Source organism: Erpetoichthys calabaricus, chromosome 8, assembly GCF_900747795.2.
Source record: "Erpetoichthys calabaricus chromosome 8, fErpCal1.3, whole genome shotgun sequence".
Taxonomy (NCBI): domain Eukaryota; kingdom Metazoa; phylum Chordata; class Cladistia; order Polypteriformes; family Polypteridae; genus Erpetoichthys; species Erpetoichthys calabaricus.
This window is the reverse complement of record NC_041401.2, coordinates 152,658,368-152,677,616: the sequence shown is the minus strand read 5'-3', so window position 1 is coordinate 152,677,616 and position 19,249 is coordinate 152,658,368. Positions and strand designations below refer to the sequence as shown.

Below are 19,249 nucleotides of genomic sequence, written 5' to 3'. Positions count from 1 at the left end.
ATATGTGGTTCAAATCCTGTGACACGGCGATGCTGCCACACCATCTTACTGTTCTCAAAAATATGCTACCAAGTATAAGAAATCTCTTATTCTATGGTGATTCTTTACTACTAAAAAAATTATTCAAAGCATGCTACCTCAGGAAGGCAGAGAAATAAATTAAATAAATAAGGAGAAAATCCCTCTGGATATATTTTACTAGGGCGGCACAGTGACGCAGTGGGTAGCGCTGCAGCCTCGCAGTTGGGAGATCTGGGGACCTGGGTTCGATTCCCGGGTCCTCCCTGCGTGGAGTTTGCATGTTCTCCCCATGTCTGCGTGGGTTTCCTCCCACATTCCAAAGATATGCAGGTTAGGTGGATTGGCGATTCTAAATTGGCCCTAGTGTGTGCTTGGTGTTTGTGTGTGTCCTGCGGTGGGTTGGCACCCTGCCCAGGATTGTTTCCTGCCTTGTGCCCTGTGTTGGCTGGGATTGGCTCCAGCAGACCCCCGTGACCCTGTGTTCGGATTCAGCAGGTTGGAAAATGGATGGATGGATATATTTTACTAATCTGAAATATGGTTTATTACTTCAAAGCATAAGACTCCAGTACACAACTTCTTGAGGAATCTACCTATACTGTATATACTTTGTATTCTAGTAGCCAAAATACCCAGCGTTGCCCGCCCGGGAGGAAAATAAAGTTGTTTTTTTTTTTAATTGTTTGAGAAAAATATAATTAAAAAAAACACAACTTTAAAAATAAAAATAAATTAACAAAACAATGAAGACTCACTAATGTGCTTGTCTTGCAGTCTTGTATGTATGTTATTACCCAATTGACGCTTGGAACCGGCCAACCCTATTTAATTTCAAAAGCAACAGGGGTGTGGTGGTGCTCAAACATAAAGGATGTTGGCAGTCACCTCCAGTTCGCCCTCTGGTGGTCGTTCTCAGTGTCAATTGGCTGATAAAATGCATACAAGACTGCAAGATCACCACCCACCCCAGGGTTGATTTCCTCCAACAGTATTTTTAGTCGACCAATGAGAAACATGTATACCAAGTTTCATGAAAATCGCTACAGCTGTTCGGAAGTGGTGCTGGAACATACATACATACATACACACACACACACACACACACACACACACACAAACACACACACACACACATATATTGACTTTTACATATATACATTTATAAACACTGTTATTATTATGATTGAACTCCAGGTGTTAACTGTTTTAAATATTTAGACAGGACAGCACAGTAGCGATGCATCTCATTCTGGGCTCTGTTTGTATAGAGTTGGTCTGTTCTACCCTTATACCAAATGCATATGGGTTAGGCTTACTAGCAACTACTAATTGGTTTAAGTGTTGAGTGTGCTTGGTTTGCTAAACTTCAAATAATGGTAGCCGCTGGCTACTGGCCTTTGTGCCTAGTACTGCAAGAACTGGATCTCTCAGTTCATGTAATCTTGAGTTGGAGTGCTGCAGAAAATTCACAGATGTGCAAACCACTGCTTATTTTATTGCAGTGGTTCAGCGTATTACACAAATTATTTCTTCTAAATATTAACATTTGTTTTTACCTACTCTGAAACCCTATAACAAAATTATATTCTAAAATTAACAGTGTATGAGAATAACTATTGCTGCAATTCCTAATACATTTTATCTATATAGCACAGACTTTTTAAATTAACAACCAGGAATATACAACATTGTATACAAAATAACATCCACGTAACACAATAAATACAGGAAACACAAAGCCTTGAAGTAAAAGAAGAGGCAATAAACCAGAATAAACATTAAAAAATATGAAACACTACAAGGAAATCCTTAGCAAATAATGTATTTTGAAATACAAACACAACATTGAACTTTGAATCTATCAATATCAATTTGCATACCTGTATCAGTATTTCAGAGATGCACAAGCCTAAAATAATTTATTGTATTTGCCAAGAGGAATCTACTATTAACAATACTGTGTTTTAATTCCAACTCACAGTTAGATAGATAGATAGATAGATAGATAGATAGATAGATAGATAGATAGATAGATAGATACTTTATTAATCCCAATGGGAAATTCACATTCTTCAGCAGCAGCATACTGATACAATAAATAATATTAAATTAAAGAATGATAATAATACAGGTGAAAAAAACAGACAATAACTATGTATAATGTTAAATATTAACGTTTACCCCCCCTGGTGGAATTAAAGAGTCGCATAGTTTGGGGGAGGAATGATCTCCTCAATCTGTCTGTGGAGCAGGACAGTGACAGCAGTCTGTCGCTGAAGCTGCTCTTCTGTCTGGAGATGACATTATTTAGTGGATGCAGTGGATTCTCCATAATTGATAGGAGCCTGCTGAGCGCCCTTCGCTCTGCCACAGATGTTAAACTGTCCAGCTCCATGCCAACAATAGAGCCTGCCTTCCTCACCAGTTTGTCCAGGCGTGAGGCGTCTTTCCTCTTAATGCTGCCTCCCCAGCACACCACTGCGTAGAAGAGGGCGCTCGCCACAACTGTTTGATAGAACATCTGCAGCATCTTATTGCAGATGTTGAAGGAAGCCAGCCTTCTAAGGAAGTATAACCGGCTTTGTCCTTTCTTGCACAGCGCATCAGTATTGGCAGTCCAGTCTAATTTATCATCCAGCTGCACTCCCAGATATTTATAGGTCTGCACCATCTGCACACAGTCACCTTTGATGATCACTGGGTCTATGAGGGGTCTGGGCCTCCTAAAATCCACCACCAGCTCCTTGGTTTTGCTGGTGTTCAGGTGTAGGTGGTTTGAGTCGGACCATTTAACAAAGTCATTGATTAGGTCCCTATACTCCTCCTCCAGCCCATTCCTGATACAGCCCAGGATAGCAGTGTCATCAGCGAACTTTTGCACATGGCAGGACTCCGAGTTGTATTGGAAGTCCGATGTATATAGGCTGAACAGGACCGGAGAAAGTACAGTCCCTTGTGGCGCTTCTGTGTTGCTGACCACAACGTCAGACGTGCAGTTCCCAAGACGCACATACTGAGGTCTGTCTTTAAGATAGTCCACGATCCATGCCACTAGGTATGAATCTAATCCCATCTCTGTCAGCTTGTCCCTAAGGAGCAGAGGTTGGATTGTGTTGAAGGCGCTAGAGAAGTCTAGAAACATAATTCTTACAGCACCACTGCCTCTGTCCAAGTGAGAGAGGGATCGGTGTAGCATATAGATGATGGCATCTTCCGCTCCCACCTTCTCCTGATATGCAAACTGCAGAGGGTCAAGGGCGTGTTGAACCTGTGGCCTAAGGTGGTGAAGCAGCAGCCTCTCCATGGTCTTCATCACATGTGATGTCAGAGCAACAGGCCGAAAGTCATTCAGCTCACTAGGACATGATACCTTTGGGACTGGGGTGATACAAGATGTTTTCCAAAGCCTCGGGACTCTCCCCTGTTCCAGGCTCAGGTTGAAGATGCGCTGTAGAGGACCCCCCAGCTCCGATGCACAGACCTTCAGCAGTCGTGGCGATACTCCATCTGGACCCGCTGCTTTGCTGGCACGAAGTCTCCTCAGCTCTCTGCTCACTTGCGCTGTTGTTATTATGGGTGGGGATGTTTTTCCTATGCTGGTATCAGCAGAAGGATGTGTGGAGGGTGCAGTACTCCGAGGTGAGAGTGAGAGTGGGTTAGGGTGGTCAAACCTGTTAAAAAAGTTGTTCATTTGGTTTGCTCTCTTCACGTCTCTCTCAATGGTAGTACCCCGCTTCGAGCTGCAGCCAGTGATGATCTTCATCCCATCCCACACTTCCTTCATGCTGTTATTCTGCAACTTCTGCTCCAGCTTTCTCCTGTACTGTTCCTTCGCCGCCCTGAGTTGGACTCGGAGTTCCTTCTGCACGCGCTTGAGCTCATGCTGATCACCGTCTTTAAAAGCCCTTTTCTTCTGATTCAAAAGGCCCTTGATGTCACTTGTAATCCATGGCTTGTTGTTAGCATAGCAGCGTACTGTTCTTACTGGAACTACAATGTCCATACAGAAGTTGATGTAGTCAGTAGTGCAGTCAACAACTTCCTCAATGTTCTCATTATGAGATCCCTGCAGGATATCCCAGTCTGTAGTTCCAAAAAGTTCTCTCAGAGTATTCTCAGCCTCCGGGGTCCACTTCCTGAATGATCGTGTGGTTACAGGTAGGACTCTAACTTTTGGTTTATAGTGAGGCTGAAGCTGAACCAGGTTATGATCTCCTTTCCCAAGCGCAGGCAGCGGGGTGGCGCTGTATGCGTCTTTAACGTTTGCATACAGTAAATCAATAGTCTTATTTCCCCGGGTGTTACAGTCCACATACTGGGAGAATGCAGGCAATGTTTTGTCCAGCGTCACATGGTTAAAGTCTCCAGCGATTAGCACAAGTGCCTCGGGGTGCTGCGTTTGTAACTTAGCAACAGCAGAATGGATGATGTCACTCGCTGACTCCTCGTCCGCCCGAGGAGGGATATACACGATGACAACAATGACATGTCCAAACTCTCTGGGCAAATAGTAGGGACGTAAACTTACGGCCAACAGTTCGATATCCCTGCAGCAAGTGGAGATTTTGACGTTAACATGTCCAGAGTGACACCACCGTGTATTAACATAGAGAGCGAGTCCTCCTCCTTTGTGCTTACCACAGGTACTTGCATCTCTGTCCGCTCTAACTGTGCTAAACCCGGGTAGCTCCACGTTGGCATCTGGGATGGTGTTATTTAGCCACGTTTCGCAGAAACACAACAAACTGCATTCTCTGTAGGTCCTTACATTTTTCACCAGCGCAGCCAGTTCGTCGATCTTATTTGAGATTGAGTTTACATTCCCCAGAATCACAGAAGGCACCGAAGGCTTGAAACGCCACTTTCTCGCAAGCCGCTTCTTTTTTAGCTTAGTGCCGGCTCTGCTGCCACGATACCGCCTTCTTACAGTTGCAGGGAGCCTGGAGTCTGTGTTGTGCAGATCCACAGTTTTCCTTCCCAAATGGGATATTTTTAATGGGTTTTCAAGGGGAGAAAAAGGCTTTTGTGGGTTGCATTTTTTGTGCTTCTTTTGAAAAGCAATATAATATTCTGAGCTATTTTTAAAAGTAAAAATAACATTGCTACAGTTGTGCTCAGCTCACTTTGTATAATGTTATGTGTGTTAGGGCTGAAATTGTGAGAAAAAGAACAAATTCAATTCCATGCTACAGCCCTGTCCCTGAACTTAGTGGTGGGGGTTTAGTTAAAAAACAAATCTTAACCTAATCAGGTAAGTCATGGATGTCTAAACCTCAGTGTAACAAGGGTGTTTGCAGTTGTAGGTTAAAGTTAGTGGAAGTAAACATGATAAAAAAGAGACACCATTAACTGATAAAGAAGAGAAGCCATAAGGTATAAAAAAAGAAAGAAAAATAATTTGTTAGTGTCAATGCTAGTCACCAAGGTGGCTAGATATTCAAAAAGATACTGCAAACACTGGAAAAGGTGAAAAAGAAAAGCTTCATATTTAATTGAAAAAAAAAATCCAACTGGCAAAATACTGTTAAAATACTTAGAATCTTAAGGACTTTTGACATTTAGTTTTTTCCCATGAATAGCTGACTACATATTGTATAATGGCTGGAACTCCAGTAATGGTAAGCAGTAACCAGTATGTCATTTTTTACACTTCTAGGCTTACAGGGTCAATAACTGTCCAATGTACAGAGTATAGTGAAATTCTTATTTGCTTGTACTAAACAGTGAGCAGCACAGGGGTAGCCCTGGTGCATTACAACAAATATAAGGGTTCATGTCCCTAGATAGATAGATAGATAGATAGATAGATAGATAGATAGATAGATAGATAGATAGATAGATAGATAGATACTTTATTAATCCCAATGGGAAATTCACATTCTTCAGCAGCAGCATACTGATACAATAAATAATATTAAATTAAAGAATGATAATAATACAGGTGAAAAAAACAGACAATAACTATGTATAATGTTAAATATTAACGTTTACCCCCCCTGGTGGAATTAAAGAGTCGCATAGTTTGGGGGAGGAACGATCTCCTCAATCTGTCTGTGGAGCAGGACAGTGACAGCAGTCTGTCGCTGAAGCTGCTCTTCTGTCTGGAGATGATACTATTAAGTGGATGCAGTGGATTCTCCATAATTGATCGGAGCCTTCTGAGCGCCCTTCGCTCTGCAACAGATGTTAAACTGTCCAGCTCCATGCCAACAATAGAGCCTGCCTTCCTCACCAGTTTGTCCAGGCGTGAGGCGTCTTTCCTCTTAATGCTGCCTCCCCAGCACACCACTGCATAGAAGAGGGCGCTCGCCACAACTGTTTGATAGAACATCTGCAGCATCTTATTGCAGATGTTGAAGGAAGCCAGCCTTCTAAGGAAGTATAACCGGCTTTGTCCTTTCTTGCACAGCGCATCAGTATTGGCAGTCCAGTCTAATTTATCATCCAGCTGCACTCCCAGATATTTATAGGTCTGCACCATCTGCACACAGTCACCTTTGATGATCACTGGGTCTATGAGGGGTCTGGGCCTCCTAAAATCCACCACCAGCTCCTTGGTTTTGCTGGTGTTCAGGTGTAGGTGGTTTGAGTCGGACCATTTAACAAAGTCATTGATTAGGTCCCTATACTCCTCCTCCAGCCCATTCCTGATACAGCCCACGATAGCAGTGTCATCAGCGAACTTTTGCACATGGCAGGACTCCGAATTGTATTGGAAGTCCGATGTATATAGGCTGAACAGGACCGGAGAAAGTACAGTCCCTTGTGGCGCTCCTGTGTTGCTGACCACAATGTCAGACGTGCAGTTCCCAAGACGCACATACTGAGGTCTGTCTTTAAGATAGTCCACGATCCATGCCACTAGGTATGAATCTAATCCCATCTCTGTCAGCTTGTCCCTAAGGAGCAGAGGTTGGATTGTGTTGAAGGCGCTAGAGAAGTCTAGAAACATAATTCTTACAGCACCACTGCCTCTGTCCAAGTGAGAGAGGGATCGGTGTAGCATATAGATGATGGCATCTTCCGCTCCCACCTTCTCCTGATATGCGAACTGCAGAGGGTCAAGGGCGTGTTGAACCTGTGGCCTAAGGTGGTGAAGCAGCAGCCTCTCCATGGTCTTCATCACATGTGATGTCAGAGCAACAGGCCGAAAGTCATTCAGCTCACTAGGACGTGATACCTTTGGGACTGGGGTGATACAAGATGTTTTCCAAAGCCTCGGGACTCTCCCCTGTTCCAGGCTCAGGTTGAAGATGCGCTGTAGAGGACCCCCCAGCTCCGATGCACAGACCTTCAGCAGTCGTGGCGATACTCCATCTGGACCCGCTGCTTTGCTGGCACGAAGTCTCCTCAGCTCTCTGCTCACTTGCGCTGTTGTTATTATGGGTGGGGATGTTTTTCCTATGCTGGTATCAGCAGAAGGATGTGTGGAGGGTGCAGTACTCCGAGGTGAGAGTGAGAGTGGGTTAGGGTGGTCAAACCTGTTAAAAAAGTTGTTCATTTGGTTTGCTCTCTTCACGTCTCTCTCAATGGTGGTACCCCGCTTCGAGCTGCAGCCAGTGATGATCTTCATCCCATCCCACACTTCCTTCATGCTGTTATTCTGCAACTTCTGCTCCAGCTTTCTCCTGTACTGCTCCTTCGCCGCCCTGAGTTGGACTCGGAGTTCCTTCTGCACGCGCTTGAGCTCATGCTGATCACCGTCTTTAAAAGCCCTTTTCTTCTGATTCAAAAGGCCCTTGATGTTACTTGTAATCCATGGCTTGTTGTTAGCATAGCAGCGTACTGTTCTTACAGGAACTACAATGTCCATACAGAAGTTGATGTAGTCAGTAGTGCAGTCAACAACTTCCTCAATGTTCTCATTATGAGATCCCTGCAGGATATCCCAGTCTGTAGTTCCAAAAAGTTCTCTCAGAGTATTCTCAGCCTCCGGGGTCCACTTCCTGAATGATCGTGTGGTTACAGGTAGGACTCTAACTTTTGGTTTATAGTGAGGCTGAAGCTGAACCAGGTTATGTGGATTTTGCATGTTTTCCAGTGTCTGTGTGTGTTTCCTCTCATAGTCCGAAGATGTGCAGGTCAGGTGAATTGAAGCTGTTGAAACTGTCCCTAGTTCGTGTATGTGTGTGTTTACCCTGTGATGGACTGGCGTCCTGTAATTGCTGGGATATGCTCCAACTGCCTGTGACTCTACCCTGGATTAGTGGGATAAGAAGATGGATTGTGCTAAACAACATGGTGCACTTTGCCACCCTGTGATTTGAACTGTACTGTAAAGCTGCAACTTCAGCTAAGGAGAAAGATCTACCCCCTGCAAAAATATACTCTGGTAACCAACATTTCTGTATTCGAATATTATATGGTATACTTATACAAATGGCAAGATTCTATTGTTAATTACAATTTACCTACTTCTGTTTTTTTATGATATTTTAGGTTATAATTCTAATATCTAGCAACACTGTCTGGAATATATTTTTGAAGCGATATATTTTGAGAACAAAGAAGGGAACAACCGTAGAACAGGTTTAGTATTTAATTAAAAATGCTCACGCCTTTAACAAGTTACACAATGATCTTTTTTATTATTAAAAAACAACACGCATATAAATACAATTTATAAAAGCAAAAGGGACTCTTCAGGACATGAATTTAGAAATGAAATAGGTGAAATTCTCTCTTCAGAAAACGTGTGTGCTTAAAAAATCTTTATACTAAAGGAAAACAGTGAAATCATGTCTAAACAACTGTGGTGAAACAAAATTAAAACATTATTCGAACTGTACAGCAACATCATACATGGCAAATAAATTATACAAAATAGTGAAGTGGGCAAAGCAAAAACGTGACAAGCTCCAATTTATCTAAAAGACAAATAATTTAACATTAGTAACATTATACCTTGAGTAAACCTAAAAACCCCATTTAAAACATAAAACCCTTCAAAAAGTAAAACATATAAAAGTTTGAATTCTTCTTTGAAGCACATGGAATGTTAGTTCCTCACTGGCCTTAAGTTAAAGATGACTGCACAATACACACCTGGCTCCAAACCTTTTCTAGGCAATTGTATACTGGTGGGTGAATAGTCCCTTAAAGAGACAACCCCAGATTGTTCAAGGTTATTAATCGTTTGCATTTTTATAAATGTTTATCCATTCTATACAACCATGGTTTGGGAGCCAGCTCATTACTAGGCCTACACTCACACAACCAACTTAGAATTGTAATTCAACTTACAGTATATGTCTTTGGGATCTACAAGTAAAATCTACAGCAAGCAAGCACAGAATCAGAACCCGGAAAAAAAAACTTTTATGGTAACAGTGCTAATCATCCATCCATCCATTTTCCAACCCGCCCGGAAAAAAAAACTTTTATGGTAACAGTGCTAATCATCCATCCATCCATTTTCCAACCCGCTGAATCCGAACACAGGGTCACGGGGGTCTGCTGGAGCCAATCCCAGCCAACATAAGGCACAAGGCAGGAACCAATCCCGGGCAGGGTGCCAACCCACCGCAGGACACACACAAACACACCCACAAACCAGGTCCCCAGGTCTCCCAACTGCGAGGCAGCAGTGCTACCCACTGCGCCACCGTGCCGCCCCAGTGCTAATCACTGCATCCCAATCTATTAATTTGAAAAAGTAAAATTGCGCAAATCCCTGCTAGAACATAAGTTTACTATTTTTTTTTTGTACAAAAGGTAGGCTGCAAGGAAACCCCCTCAAACTAAATTACTGAAATTATTAGCTACATAAGGCATGATCTTTTACACAAAAATAAAAAGTATTTCAAAATCAAAATCATTGCAATTTCTCACTAAGCTGGTTATGTAAAAAATTAATACTTCATGATATTTTACTCTGGCCTGAATATAACATACAGGCCATTTACAGAAGCGAGATAAATGAAAACGAAGGCTCGATTATAATCTTTTATCACACCAGAAAAGTAAACGGTTGATAAGATAATATTAAATTATCCTGCAAAACAGTCGTCATACATTTATACACGGAACCTCCAGTCAACGGTTAAAACCACTTCCACTTTTTAAAGAAAAGACAGGCAACAAAAAACAACGTAATTTATGAGGTTTAAAGTAAATGATGTTCAGGTTAAAATGCGTAGTTTCGTTCCGTGAATCCCACCGCACTAGAACGTGAGCACGTGTAATAAATGCGACCTAATCATAACATTTAACGCCACTTTACGGGAGGTTTATTTTTATTTTCATAATAGGCGACTTTTTAATTGAGGAACACTGTCAATTTTGCCTAGTAAAATCTGATAATTACAATAGTTTAGTTTGCCACGCCAAACGCTTATCAATTGGACATGTGACCGTCCTTTACGCCAAATCTACGTGAACACTGAACAGTCCAAACAATGAGAACCAGAGTGCAACGTCGACGTAATACGTTTTCGTGAATCTCACTGGTTCACGTCTCCGTGTTTTTTTTTTTTTTTTGTGAGTTGGTTGCAGATGTGTGTTTTTTTTTTTTTGGTACCGAGTGGAGAGGATGCACACGGCACTCGAGTGAGGTAACTATATATACAAACCCGGTTTGTTTTCATTCAGTCGCGCGGCACGGAACCAAGGAGATACATGGTGATAGTACGGTCGATGTTTTTGAAGATAAATAAAAGCAATAAACAAAACCCTAACACGTTAAAGCATTTAGTCGTCTTCCTTGTTTACCAGCCTTTTTATGGCAAAAAGGACCTCGACCTGGTATTTAAATTGCTTTTTTCGGGCGAAGGCGATAGGTGAAATTTGAAACGTACCGGTTAAACCAATCGGTTAGGATGGCAATAGAATTTGTAATTTTTAAATGTATGTTTAAATCTGCCGTTAAATATGTAATTAAACACGTGTTTAATATACAGTAAGTGAACTGAACTAAAAGCACATGCTTTGTGATACTAAGTGACTACGTATAAAGTACAGGAGGTTAATGATTGTCGCACTTTCTAAAGAGAAAAGTAAAACCCGACAAAGTGAAAGTATGATCACACGTTTTATAGTTTAAAATTATAATAAAATATTTAAACGTGCTTGATTACGTGCCGTACCCAAAGTGGGAAGTTCATGCGTTTTAACTGAATTTAACTTGACTTGCACTTAACTGTTTTTATAATGTACGATGTCCTTCCAAACACATTTCAGAAACCGGAGTCTCCTAATTATTGAAGCTGTTCATCGAAATTTTAGTATTCTGTTCGACCTGCTTCTTTTTCTTTATATATCATGTTGGTAAGTTTTAGGTTACAAGATCGTAAATAGTAAGTCCGTGTAGTTTCAATTCAAACCTTTCGCTTTCTGACGTTGTGCGTTAAGTATTGTTAAAATATGAACTTTCGGGAATCTTGCTGAATTTGAGGTTGTACAGTGAAACAAACCATTTCTTCCTAGCCCACTAAACTGGTCCATTTTCATCCTCTTAACATGTAAATATAGAAATTGAACTTTTTGTTTATGTATTCAGTTACATTTGTGACATCAGTGCTTTCAATCGTTCATACAACTTTTAAAATATGTAAAGAAGCTCTGCAGCTCTCAGCAGTTTGACCAAAAGTCGTGTGACTGCTTCGATCCTTTCAGAAAGAGCAATTAAAGATGGGCACATCCTGCTATTTGAAAATCATACCATATAGAGTGAAAATAGTACGAGTACATTGATTAGTTTATGGCAATATTTTGCTGTTGATTGAGATTTTGAAAGATTTCTATATAGTTTACAATCCAGCTACATGCTTTGCTGGAGTCCTTAAATTGGTATAAAATTGTTTAGTACCACAGTGTGGTCTTTTGTTTATTTTAAATTTTAGGATTGCTGGGTGACATATTGGCTGTAGAGTTGCCCTTTTAATCCACAAAGTTTCTAATAAGCATTGATAGGATTTGGAAGATTGTCATACCCTGCAGTTTGCCCTGTCATATAAACAAATGCAGGGTAAAAGTTAAGATATACGTGTCATGTTATAGTTAGTAAGATGTCAAAGGTAGTGTTTGCCATCATATTTTGTGTAGTAAAAAACTCATTTCCAGTAGTTATTTTTTTTCTTAATTTTTCGACCTGATATCGAACTATATTTAGAAAGTTACAATTTTTTTTTTTTTTGCTGATTTGATCATTTTCAAGTTTTTTTTTTAAAGATTATGCTGTTTTAAATCTGTTTATGTTCCCTTCTATACATTATATTTTTTTTTCAGCAGTTTTCATGAGTCATTGTTTTCAGTTACGGCAGTTGCATGTTGCCTCATTCTATTGTGTGTATCCGGTATAATTTTAAACTTTATGAAAAAAGTTTACATTTAAGGATTAGTAGAAGAAATATTAGCATATAACAAGTATTGAACATTATTGAAAAATGGGTCTATGGTGAGCTAGTTAGTCAAAGTCATATGCCTGCCTTTTGCAGAGTGTTAACTAGGTACACTGTATAGACTCTGTCCATCACTAATTCCTTAAATTGAATTAAGTGGGTTTGAAAGTATGACATTGTAATGTGTTGTATACTTAAAAATGAACAAATCATGTATAAAAGTTTGGACACCCCGATCTAATTAAATGTTTTATTGATCTCTTGTGAAAATAAGTTAAACAGTCTCTGTGGAAACAAACATTAACATGACATATTTGTACAGGTTTTATTTGTCATTTTTTTGTTTGCTAAATTTAACAGCTTAGAAAAAAGTTAAAACATTTTCTAAATATGCCAAGTCCACTTTAGAGTTTGTGGATTTGAACACAAGGTTTTGGAGCTGAGGAACAGCAGCTTTAGCCACAGTACCCCAGGCTTCCCTAACAGTATGTTCCATAGTGTTTTATTTAGTGTGACCATAGGTTGCCTTTACAAAGTACACATTTGAACAATATACTACCATTATTTATTAAAATTCTTTTGTTACTACATAAAAAATGGTGCAATGTTCAAAGCTTCTTGATGATACAGCATTCAGTTATTTAGGAAATTAACGAGTTGTTTCTAATTTTCTACCTTTTAGGACTCATACGTTTAAATTGTTATATCAGTAGCATATTATTTTTGTATAGACAAATACAATTTTGATATATTTCTTAGTTGTCTGGAAAATACACAATTAGCAAGATAGCAATATGATGAAGAAATTCCCACTCAAGAAAGTTTTGAATCCATATTAGTTAATGGTTAGATCAATGCTCTGTAATTGTCTTGCCTTGAAAAATGTACGTTCTGGTAAGTTTTTAAGCTTTTCCTCTGTGCCCCGTTGTCTACAATGTAAAGCACGGGCAGCATTATTATTTTTTTAATCTATAGCAAGTGTTTTAACTTTAGAGCACAATTTTGCATGACGAATATATACCATGTTTGTGAAGAAATAAAAATACAAAACTTATTAGGCAGGTGGTTTTAAAGGATATTGTATAGATTCCTCTCATGCCTCCAGAAAGCTTATAACTTTGAAGGTGGCTTGTGGTAACTGGCTCCATTAGCAGCAGATCCTTTAAGTCCTGTAAATTGCGAGGTGGGGCCTCCATGGATCAGACTAGTTTGCCAGCACATCCCACAGATGCTCGACTGAATTGAGATCTGGAGAATTTGGTTGCCAAGTCTACACTTTGAACTCTTTGTCAGGTTCCTCAAACTATTGCTTTACTATTTTTGCATTTGTGGCAGGGCGCATTATTCTGCTGAATGAAGCCATTACCATCATTGAAAATCGTTGCCATTAAGGGGTGTACATGGTCTGCAACAATCTTTAGATAGGTGTACATGTCAAAATAAAATCCACATGAGCACCAGGACCCAAGGTTTCATAGAAGAACATCGCCCAGAGCATTGCTTTGTCTCTAGCAGCTTGCCTTCTTTCTGTAGCACGTACTGCTGCAATTTCTTCCCCAGGTAAATGTCACCCACACACCTGGTTGTCCACGTGATTAAAGGAAAATGAGATCCATCAGACTAGTCTACCTTCTTCTATTGCTGTATGGTTCAGTTCTGATGTTCACATACCCATTGTAGGTGCTTTTGGTGGTGGATAGGGTTCAGCATAGGTACTCTGACCGGTCAGCAGTTACTCAAACCTTGACTTTGCTCCCCCACATGCACCAATGAGCCTCTGGTGCCTATGACCTTGTTGTGGGTTTACTGGTTGTCTTTCTTTGGACTGCTTTTGTTAAATACTAAACCCTGCATACCAGGAATACCCCACAAGACCTGCCATTTTATAGATGTTCTGAACCAGTTGTTTAGCCATCACAATGTGTCCCTTGTCAGAATCATCCTTATGCTTGCCCACTTTTCCTGCATCTAACCCATCATCTCCAAGAACTGTCTATTCACTTGCTGCCCAATACGTCCCACCGCTTGACAGGTGCCATTATGACAAGATAGTGTTAATTATTTCATTTTAATGTTATGGCTGATTGGTGTATACTTTATTACATTTGATTTGATAAAGTGTATATGAGAGATTACAATGTTCCACACATTTAGAAAAACATTAAAATGTTTTTACTACACAAGTGTACAGATATTTCATAGTGAGATTTCCTAATGTAATTTTCTTTTTTTCCCCATTCACTCATTTCTTCTGAAATGCTTTTTATTACTTTTGCTGGAGCTGAAGTGTCCACCACTCCCAAACTTCCCAATTTTATTTTAAGTGCTGAAATTGTTTACACCCACAACATCTGTAGTCATTCTCTCCAGAATTGCTTTCTCATTTTGCTTGTTCTAGAGCATCTAGTCATTTGTTATTTTATGTGCATTATGTGCTTCTACAGAAGGAATTTGAAAGGATTCTCTGAGCAAATTATTGATGATTATTAATTCCTAAAATGCACAGTATAATCAAAAATAATTGGAGTTCTATATTGAGGATGTTTTTGGTACAACAAACTATAAAAGATAAATTTTAGATATTCAATCATGTTTACTGAAACTTCAAACTGAGACATTATCAAGAAAATACTTAAAATGTATGTAGTTTCATGCATAGGTTTAATGTCTGCAATTACATTTTTTTTTATTTGTGATAGACCAATAAAGATTAAAATCTTAATGGCACTGTCTAATATCAATTTGGTCAGGAAAACAAAAGACAAGTATTTAAAAAAAAAAATGGTGTAAAACTATTACTAGAAATATACATTAGATCAGTGATTGTTTGAAATGTTGCCCAACATAAATTTTTGTTTCTAAAATATTGTTTGGTTGAGATTACAGGAAGCCCATGGTGCTACTTTCAACTTTACTGTTTTGTAATTTTCTCTGAATAGTTATAATCCTTGATATTAAAGCTTATGCTGTGTTTTACCTTGACCAGCTTCTATCTGTGGCCCTTTGTTACTGTTGAATAAGTAATTTGAAAATAAAAGCTAGCATGCTCTTAAATTATTTTAACAGCTTTTATGACGTCACCTCTTCATCTCAATTTTTAAAGGTTAACAGATTTAACTCCTTTATTTATTTTTTTACTTTAGAGGTAAAAGTTGTCTAGTTGTTATTCCCTAGATTGTCTCTGTTATTGTCATGTTGTCCTTGAAATACGGACCTCAAAAAGGCAGATATTTTCAGACCTGCTTCTTCTCTAGACTGTCTCTGTACTGTCATGTCGTCCATGGGATATGGACATCAAAAAGGCAGACGTGTTCAGATCTGGGCAGTTGAATTCAGTCTATAATCATAGCCAATTCTTTTTTTATTTTCTCTACAGAGCATGGTTGGATTTTGACATTTAGGCTGTGGGGAGTAGACCAACCATAGAATATAACTGCATTTTTTAGTGCACCAACCATATCTCTTCATATTTACATTATGTAAACTTAGAAGATAAATCACACATTAATGTATTTTAAACTTTGAATTATTATAAGTGACACAAAAACTGTTAACTAAACTGCTCAAAAAATTAAAGGAACATTTTGAAAACACATCAGACCTCAATGAAGAAAAAAAAAAAATCATGCTGGATATCTATACTGATATGGACTGAGTAATGTGTTAGGAACAAAAGGATGCCACATCGTTTGATGGAAATGAAAATTATCAACCTACAAAGGACTGAATTTAAAGACATCCTGAAAATCAAACTGAAAAAATGATGCGGCAGGCTAGTCCATTTTGCCAAAATTTCATTGCAGCAACTTAAAATTGCACTCAGTAGTTTGTATGGCCCCCACGTGCTTGTATGCATGCCTGGCAACGTCTGGGCATGCTCCTAATGAGACAACAGATGGTGTCCTGTGGGATCTCCTCCCAGATCTGTACAAGGGAATCACTGAGCTCCTGGATAGTCTGATGTGCAATCTGACGGTGTTGGATGGTCCGAAACATAATATCCCAGAGGTGTTCTATTGGATTTAGGTCAGGCGAGCGTGGGGGCCAGTCAGTGGTATCAATTCCTTCATGCTCCGGAAGCTGCCTGCATACTCTCGGCACATGAGGCCGGGCATTGTCATGCACCAGGAGGAACCCAGGACCCACTGCTTGAGCATAGGGTCTGACAGTGGGTCCAAGGATTTCATCCTGATACCTAATGGTAGTCAAGGTGCCATTGTCTAGCCTATAGAGGTCTGTTTTTCCCTCCATGTATATGCCTCCCCAAACCATTACTGACCCACCACCAAACTGGTCATGCTGAATGATGTTACAGGCAACATAGCAGTCTCCATGGTTTCTCCAGACCCTTTCACGTCTGTCACATGTGCTCAGGGTGAACCTGCTCTCATGTTTGATAAGCACAGGGCACCAGTGGTGGACCTGCCAGTTCTGGTATTCTATGGCAAATGCCAATCGAGCTCCAAGGTGCAGGGCAGTGAGTACAGGGCCCACTAGAGGATGTCAGCTCTCAGGCCACCCTCATGAAGTCTGTTTCTGATTGTTTGGTCAGAGACATTCACACCAGTGGCCTGCTGGAGGTCATTTTGTAAGCCTTTGGCAGTGCTCATCATGTTCCTCCTTGCCCAAAGGAGCAGATACTGGTCCTGCTGATGGGTTAAGAACCTTCTACAGTCCTGTTCAGCACTCCTAGAGTAACTGCCTGTCTCCTGGAATCTCCTCCATGCCCTTGAGACTGTGCTGGGAGACACAGCAAACCTTCTGGAAATGGCACGTATTAATGTGCCATCCTGGAGAAGTTGGACTACCTGTGCAACTACCTGTAAGGTCCAGGTATTGCCTCATGCTACCAGTAGTGACACTGACCATAGCCAAATGTAAATTATCAACAATCTACATTAATAACTTTGTGCAATGTTGCAATCTATTTACCCCTAGTGCTGAATAACTGATCTGGGGTAAGAAACATAATTTTAGGTGGTAGTAAGTTATTTTTCAATCTTAAAAAAAAAAAAAAAGGAAAAAAAAATCCCATTTAATTCTTAGTGCACTGTTTTAAGGGTAGGTGATATGCATAAAAGTTTTTTTAGTGTAAGAGTAACTATTGTATTTGCTATTAACATATTTACATTAACTGTGGTTGTATTTTTTCAGGAAAAAAATACCTTTATTTGAGATTTAGTTTAGTAATGTATTGCATCCATTGTGAGAGCTGGCCCTGCAGCCTCCAGACCCAAAGATACCTGTTCTGTCCGTGCCACGCTGTATATTAGGTCATTCAGTATTATGCTTGCTTTTCCTCTGTGCTCTGTATATTTAAGTAGTGGGATGACTCTGCTAGAACTTCTTCTCCTTTGTTTTATTCTGTACTATACTGTTAAATACACAATATTGTAAATTTAAACACACATTGGATGGTTGTGCTGAAGATACAGTCCTGGATTCCCCAAAATCCTGAGGTCTTTCCTGACTGGATCGGAGCACAAAAAAATAAACGAAGTTGGGATGTTAAATTTCCTTTAATGTAACCATCTAAATGGTTAATTCTATAAGCATATTATTGGTTAAAAGAAAATCTTCTCTCAAAGAATACATTTAAAGCATTTAAGCATCCATAATAATGCAATTATTTTTGTGACAGTACATGAAGTAACATGTACTGTATGTTTGACACACTCCTGTTAAAATAAAATCCAGTTAATTTTTCCTTTTTTTTATTATTATTGTTCAGTGCTTAAGAACCCACCATTCTAATACAAAAATAATGGTGAAAAATCATGCAATATATTAAAAATATACATAATATAGAGTTGGTTATATTTAGCTTCCAAATATAGTAAATACATTAATTAACTGCATTAGATGAATGTATTTTATTCCAAGGCATTTTAGGCTTCAAAGACAACTTGACATGCCTGTAGCAGGCGTATTATTTAGCTAACTAATTTTATTCATATACGGTATATCATATATCCTATGTAACTGTTATGTGAATTATGTGAATTTCCCATTGGGATTAATAAAGTATCTATCTATCTATCTATCTATCTATCTATCTATCTATCTATCTATCTATCTATCTATCTATCTATCTATCTATCTACAGTTATTCAGTGGCACTGCTACCTTACTGCATCAAGGACACAAGATCATTTCTGGCCTAGTCAGTGTATATTCTACAGTACAATTGCTCCGATTTGTTCTTGGTTTGCGCTTCCCCCAGGTCCCAAAAACATGCTTTTAATGTAATTTGTTAAAGTGGCTTGTCTCGGGATATTTGAGTTTGATTCTAGATATGGATGTGCATTGCAAGTGACTAATGTTCCTGCATTTTCTTTGAAGCTTTTGGAAGAGACTCCACTTTATCACAACACAAATGGGCAAGTGGATTCAGAAAATGATTAGGTGCGTATTTACCCAGTTATTTTTAATATTATTTTACATTTCTAAATATTTCTTTCTTCCTGTTGTTAATCATTTGTATTAAAAAGTTGTCTTATAAGTTTAATTATTTGGTTATTCCAATGAATTGTTAAAGAGAAATTTCCTAGCTACATCAGGTTGGTGGATTTTGCTTGCTTCATACATAGATAACTATTATTTTTACAAGATGAAAAGAGGTTTGTGCAGAAGAGCATATAACACAAGTAGAACATTTTTTTTTATAAATGAACTTGTATCAGTTTTACTGAGGCAATGTCTTTTTTTATTTCATGGGAATATGCCACAGATATGTCACTGAGAGCCCTAAAGTGACAGTATTTTTAGCTGTTTTTTGGAAACCTACTTATTGTTTCACTGCAGGCCTTTTAATATTTACCTTCAATGTTTAGTTTATCGTTATTTCAACTTTGTCTTTCAGCACAGTTTTAAAAAAGGTTATTGTCTAG

The 19,249-nt window shown here is 39.2% G+C and overlaps 1 protein-coding gene across 2 annotated transcripts in view; it reads left to right on the top strand.

Annotated features, from left to right (window-relative positions):
• Nucleotides 1–10,386: 10,386 nt before the first annotated feature.
• slc39a10 (solute carrier family 39 member 10) overlaps nucleotides 10,387–19,249 on the top strand; it is a 168,374-nt gene continuing 159,511 nt past the window's right edge. For both annotated transcript variants that reach the window (XM_028807627.2, XM_028807624.2), the window contains exons 1-2: nucleotides 10,387–10,574; nucleotides 18,702–18,764. The gene's annotated coding sequence lies outside the window, so the exon portion shown is untranslated. The remainder of the gene's footprint in view (nucleotides 10,575–18,701; nucleotides 18,765–19,249) is intronic.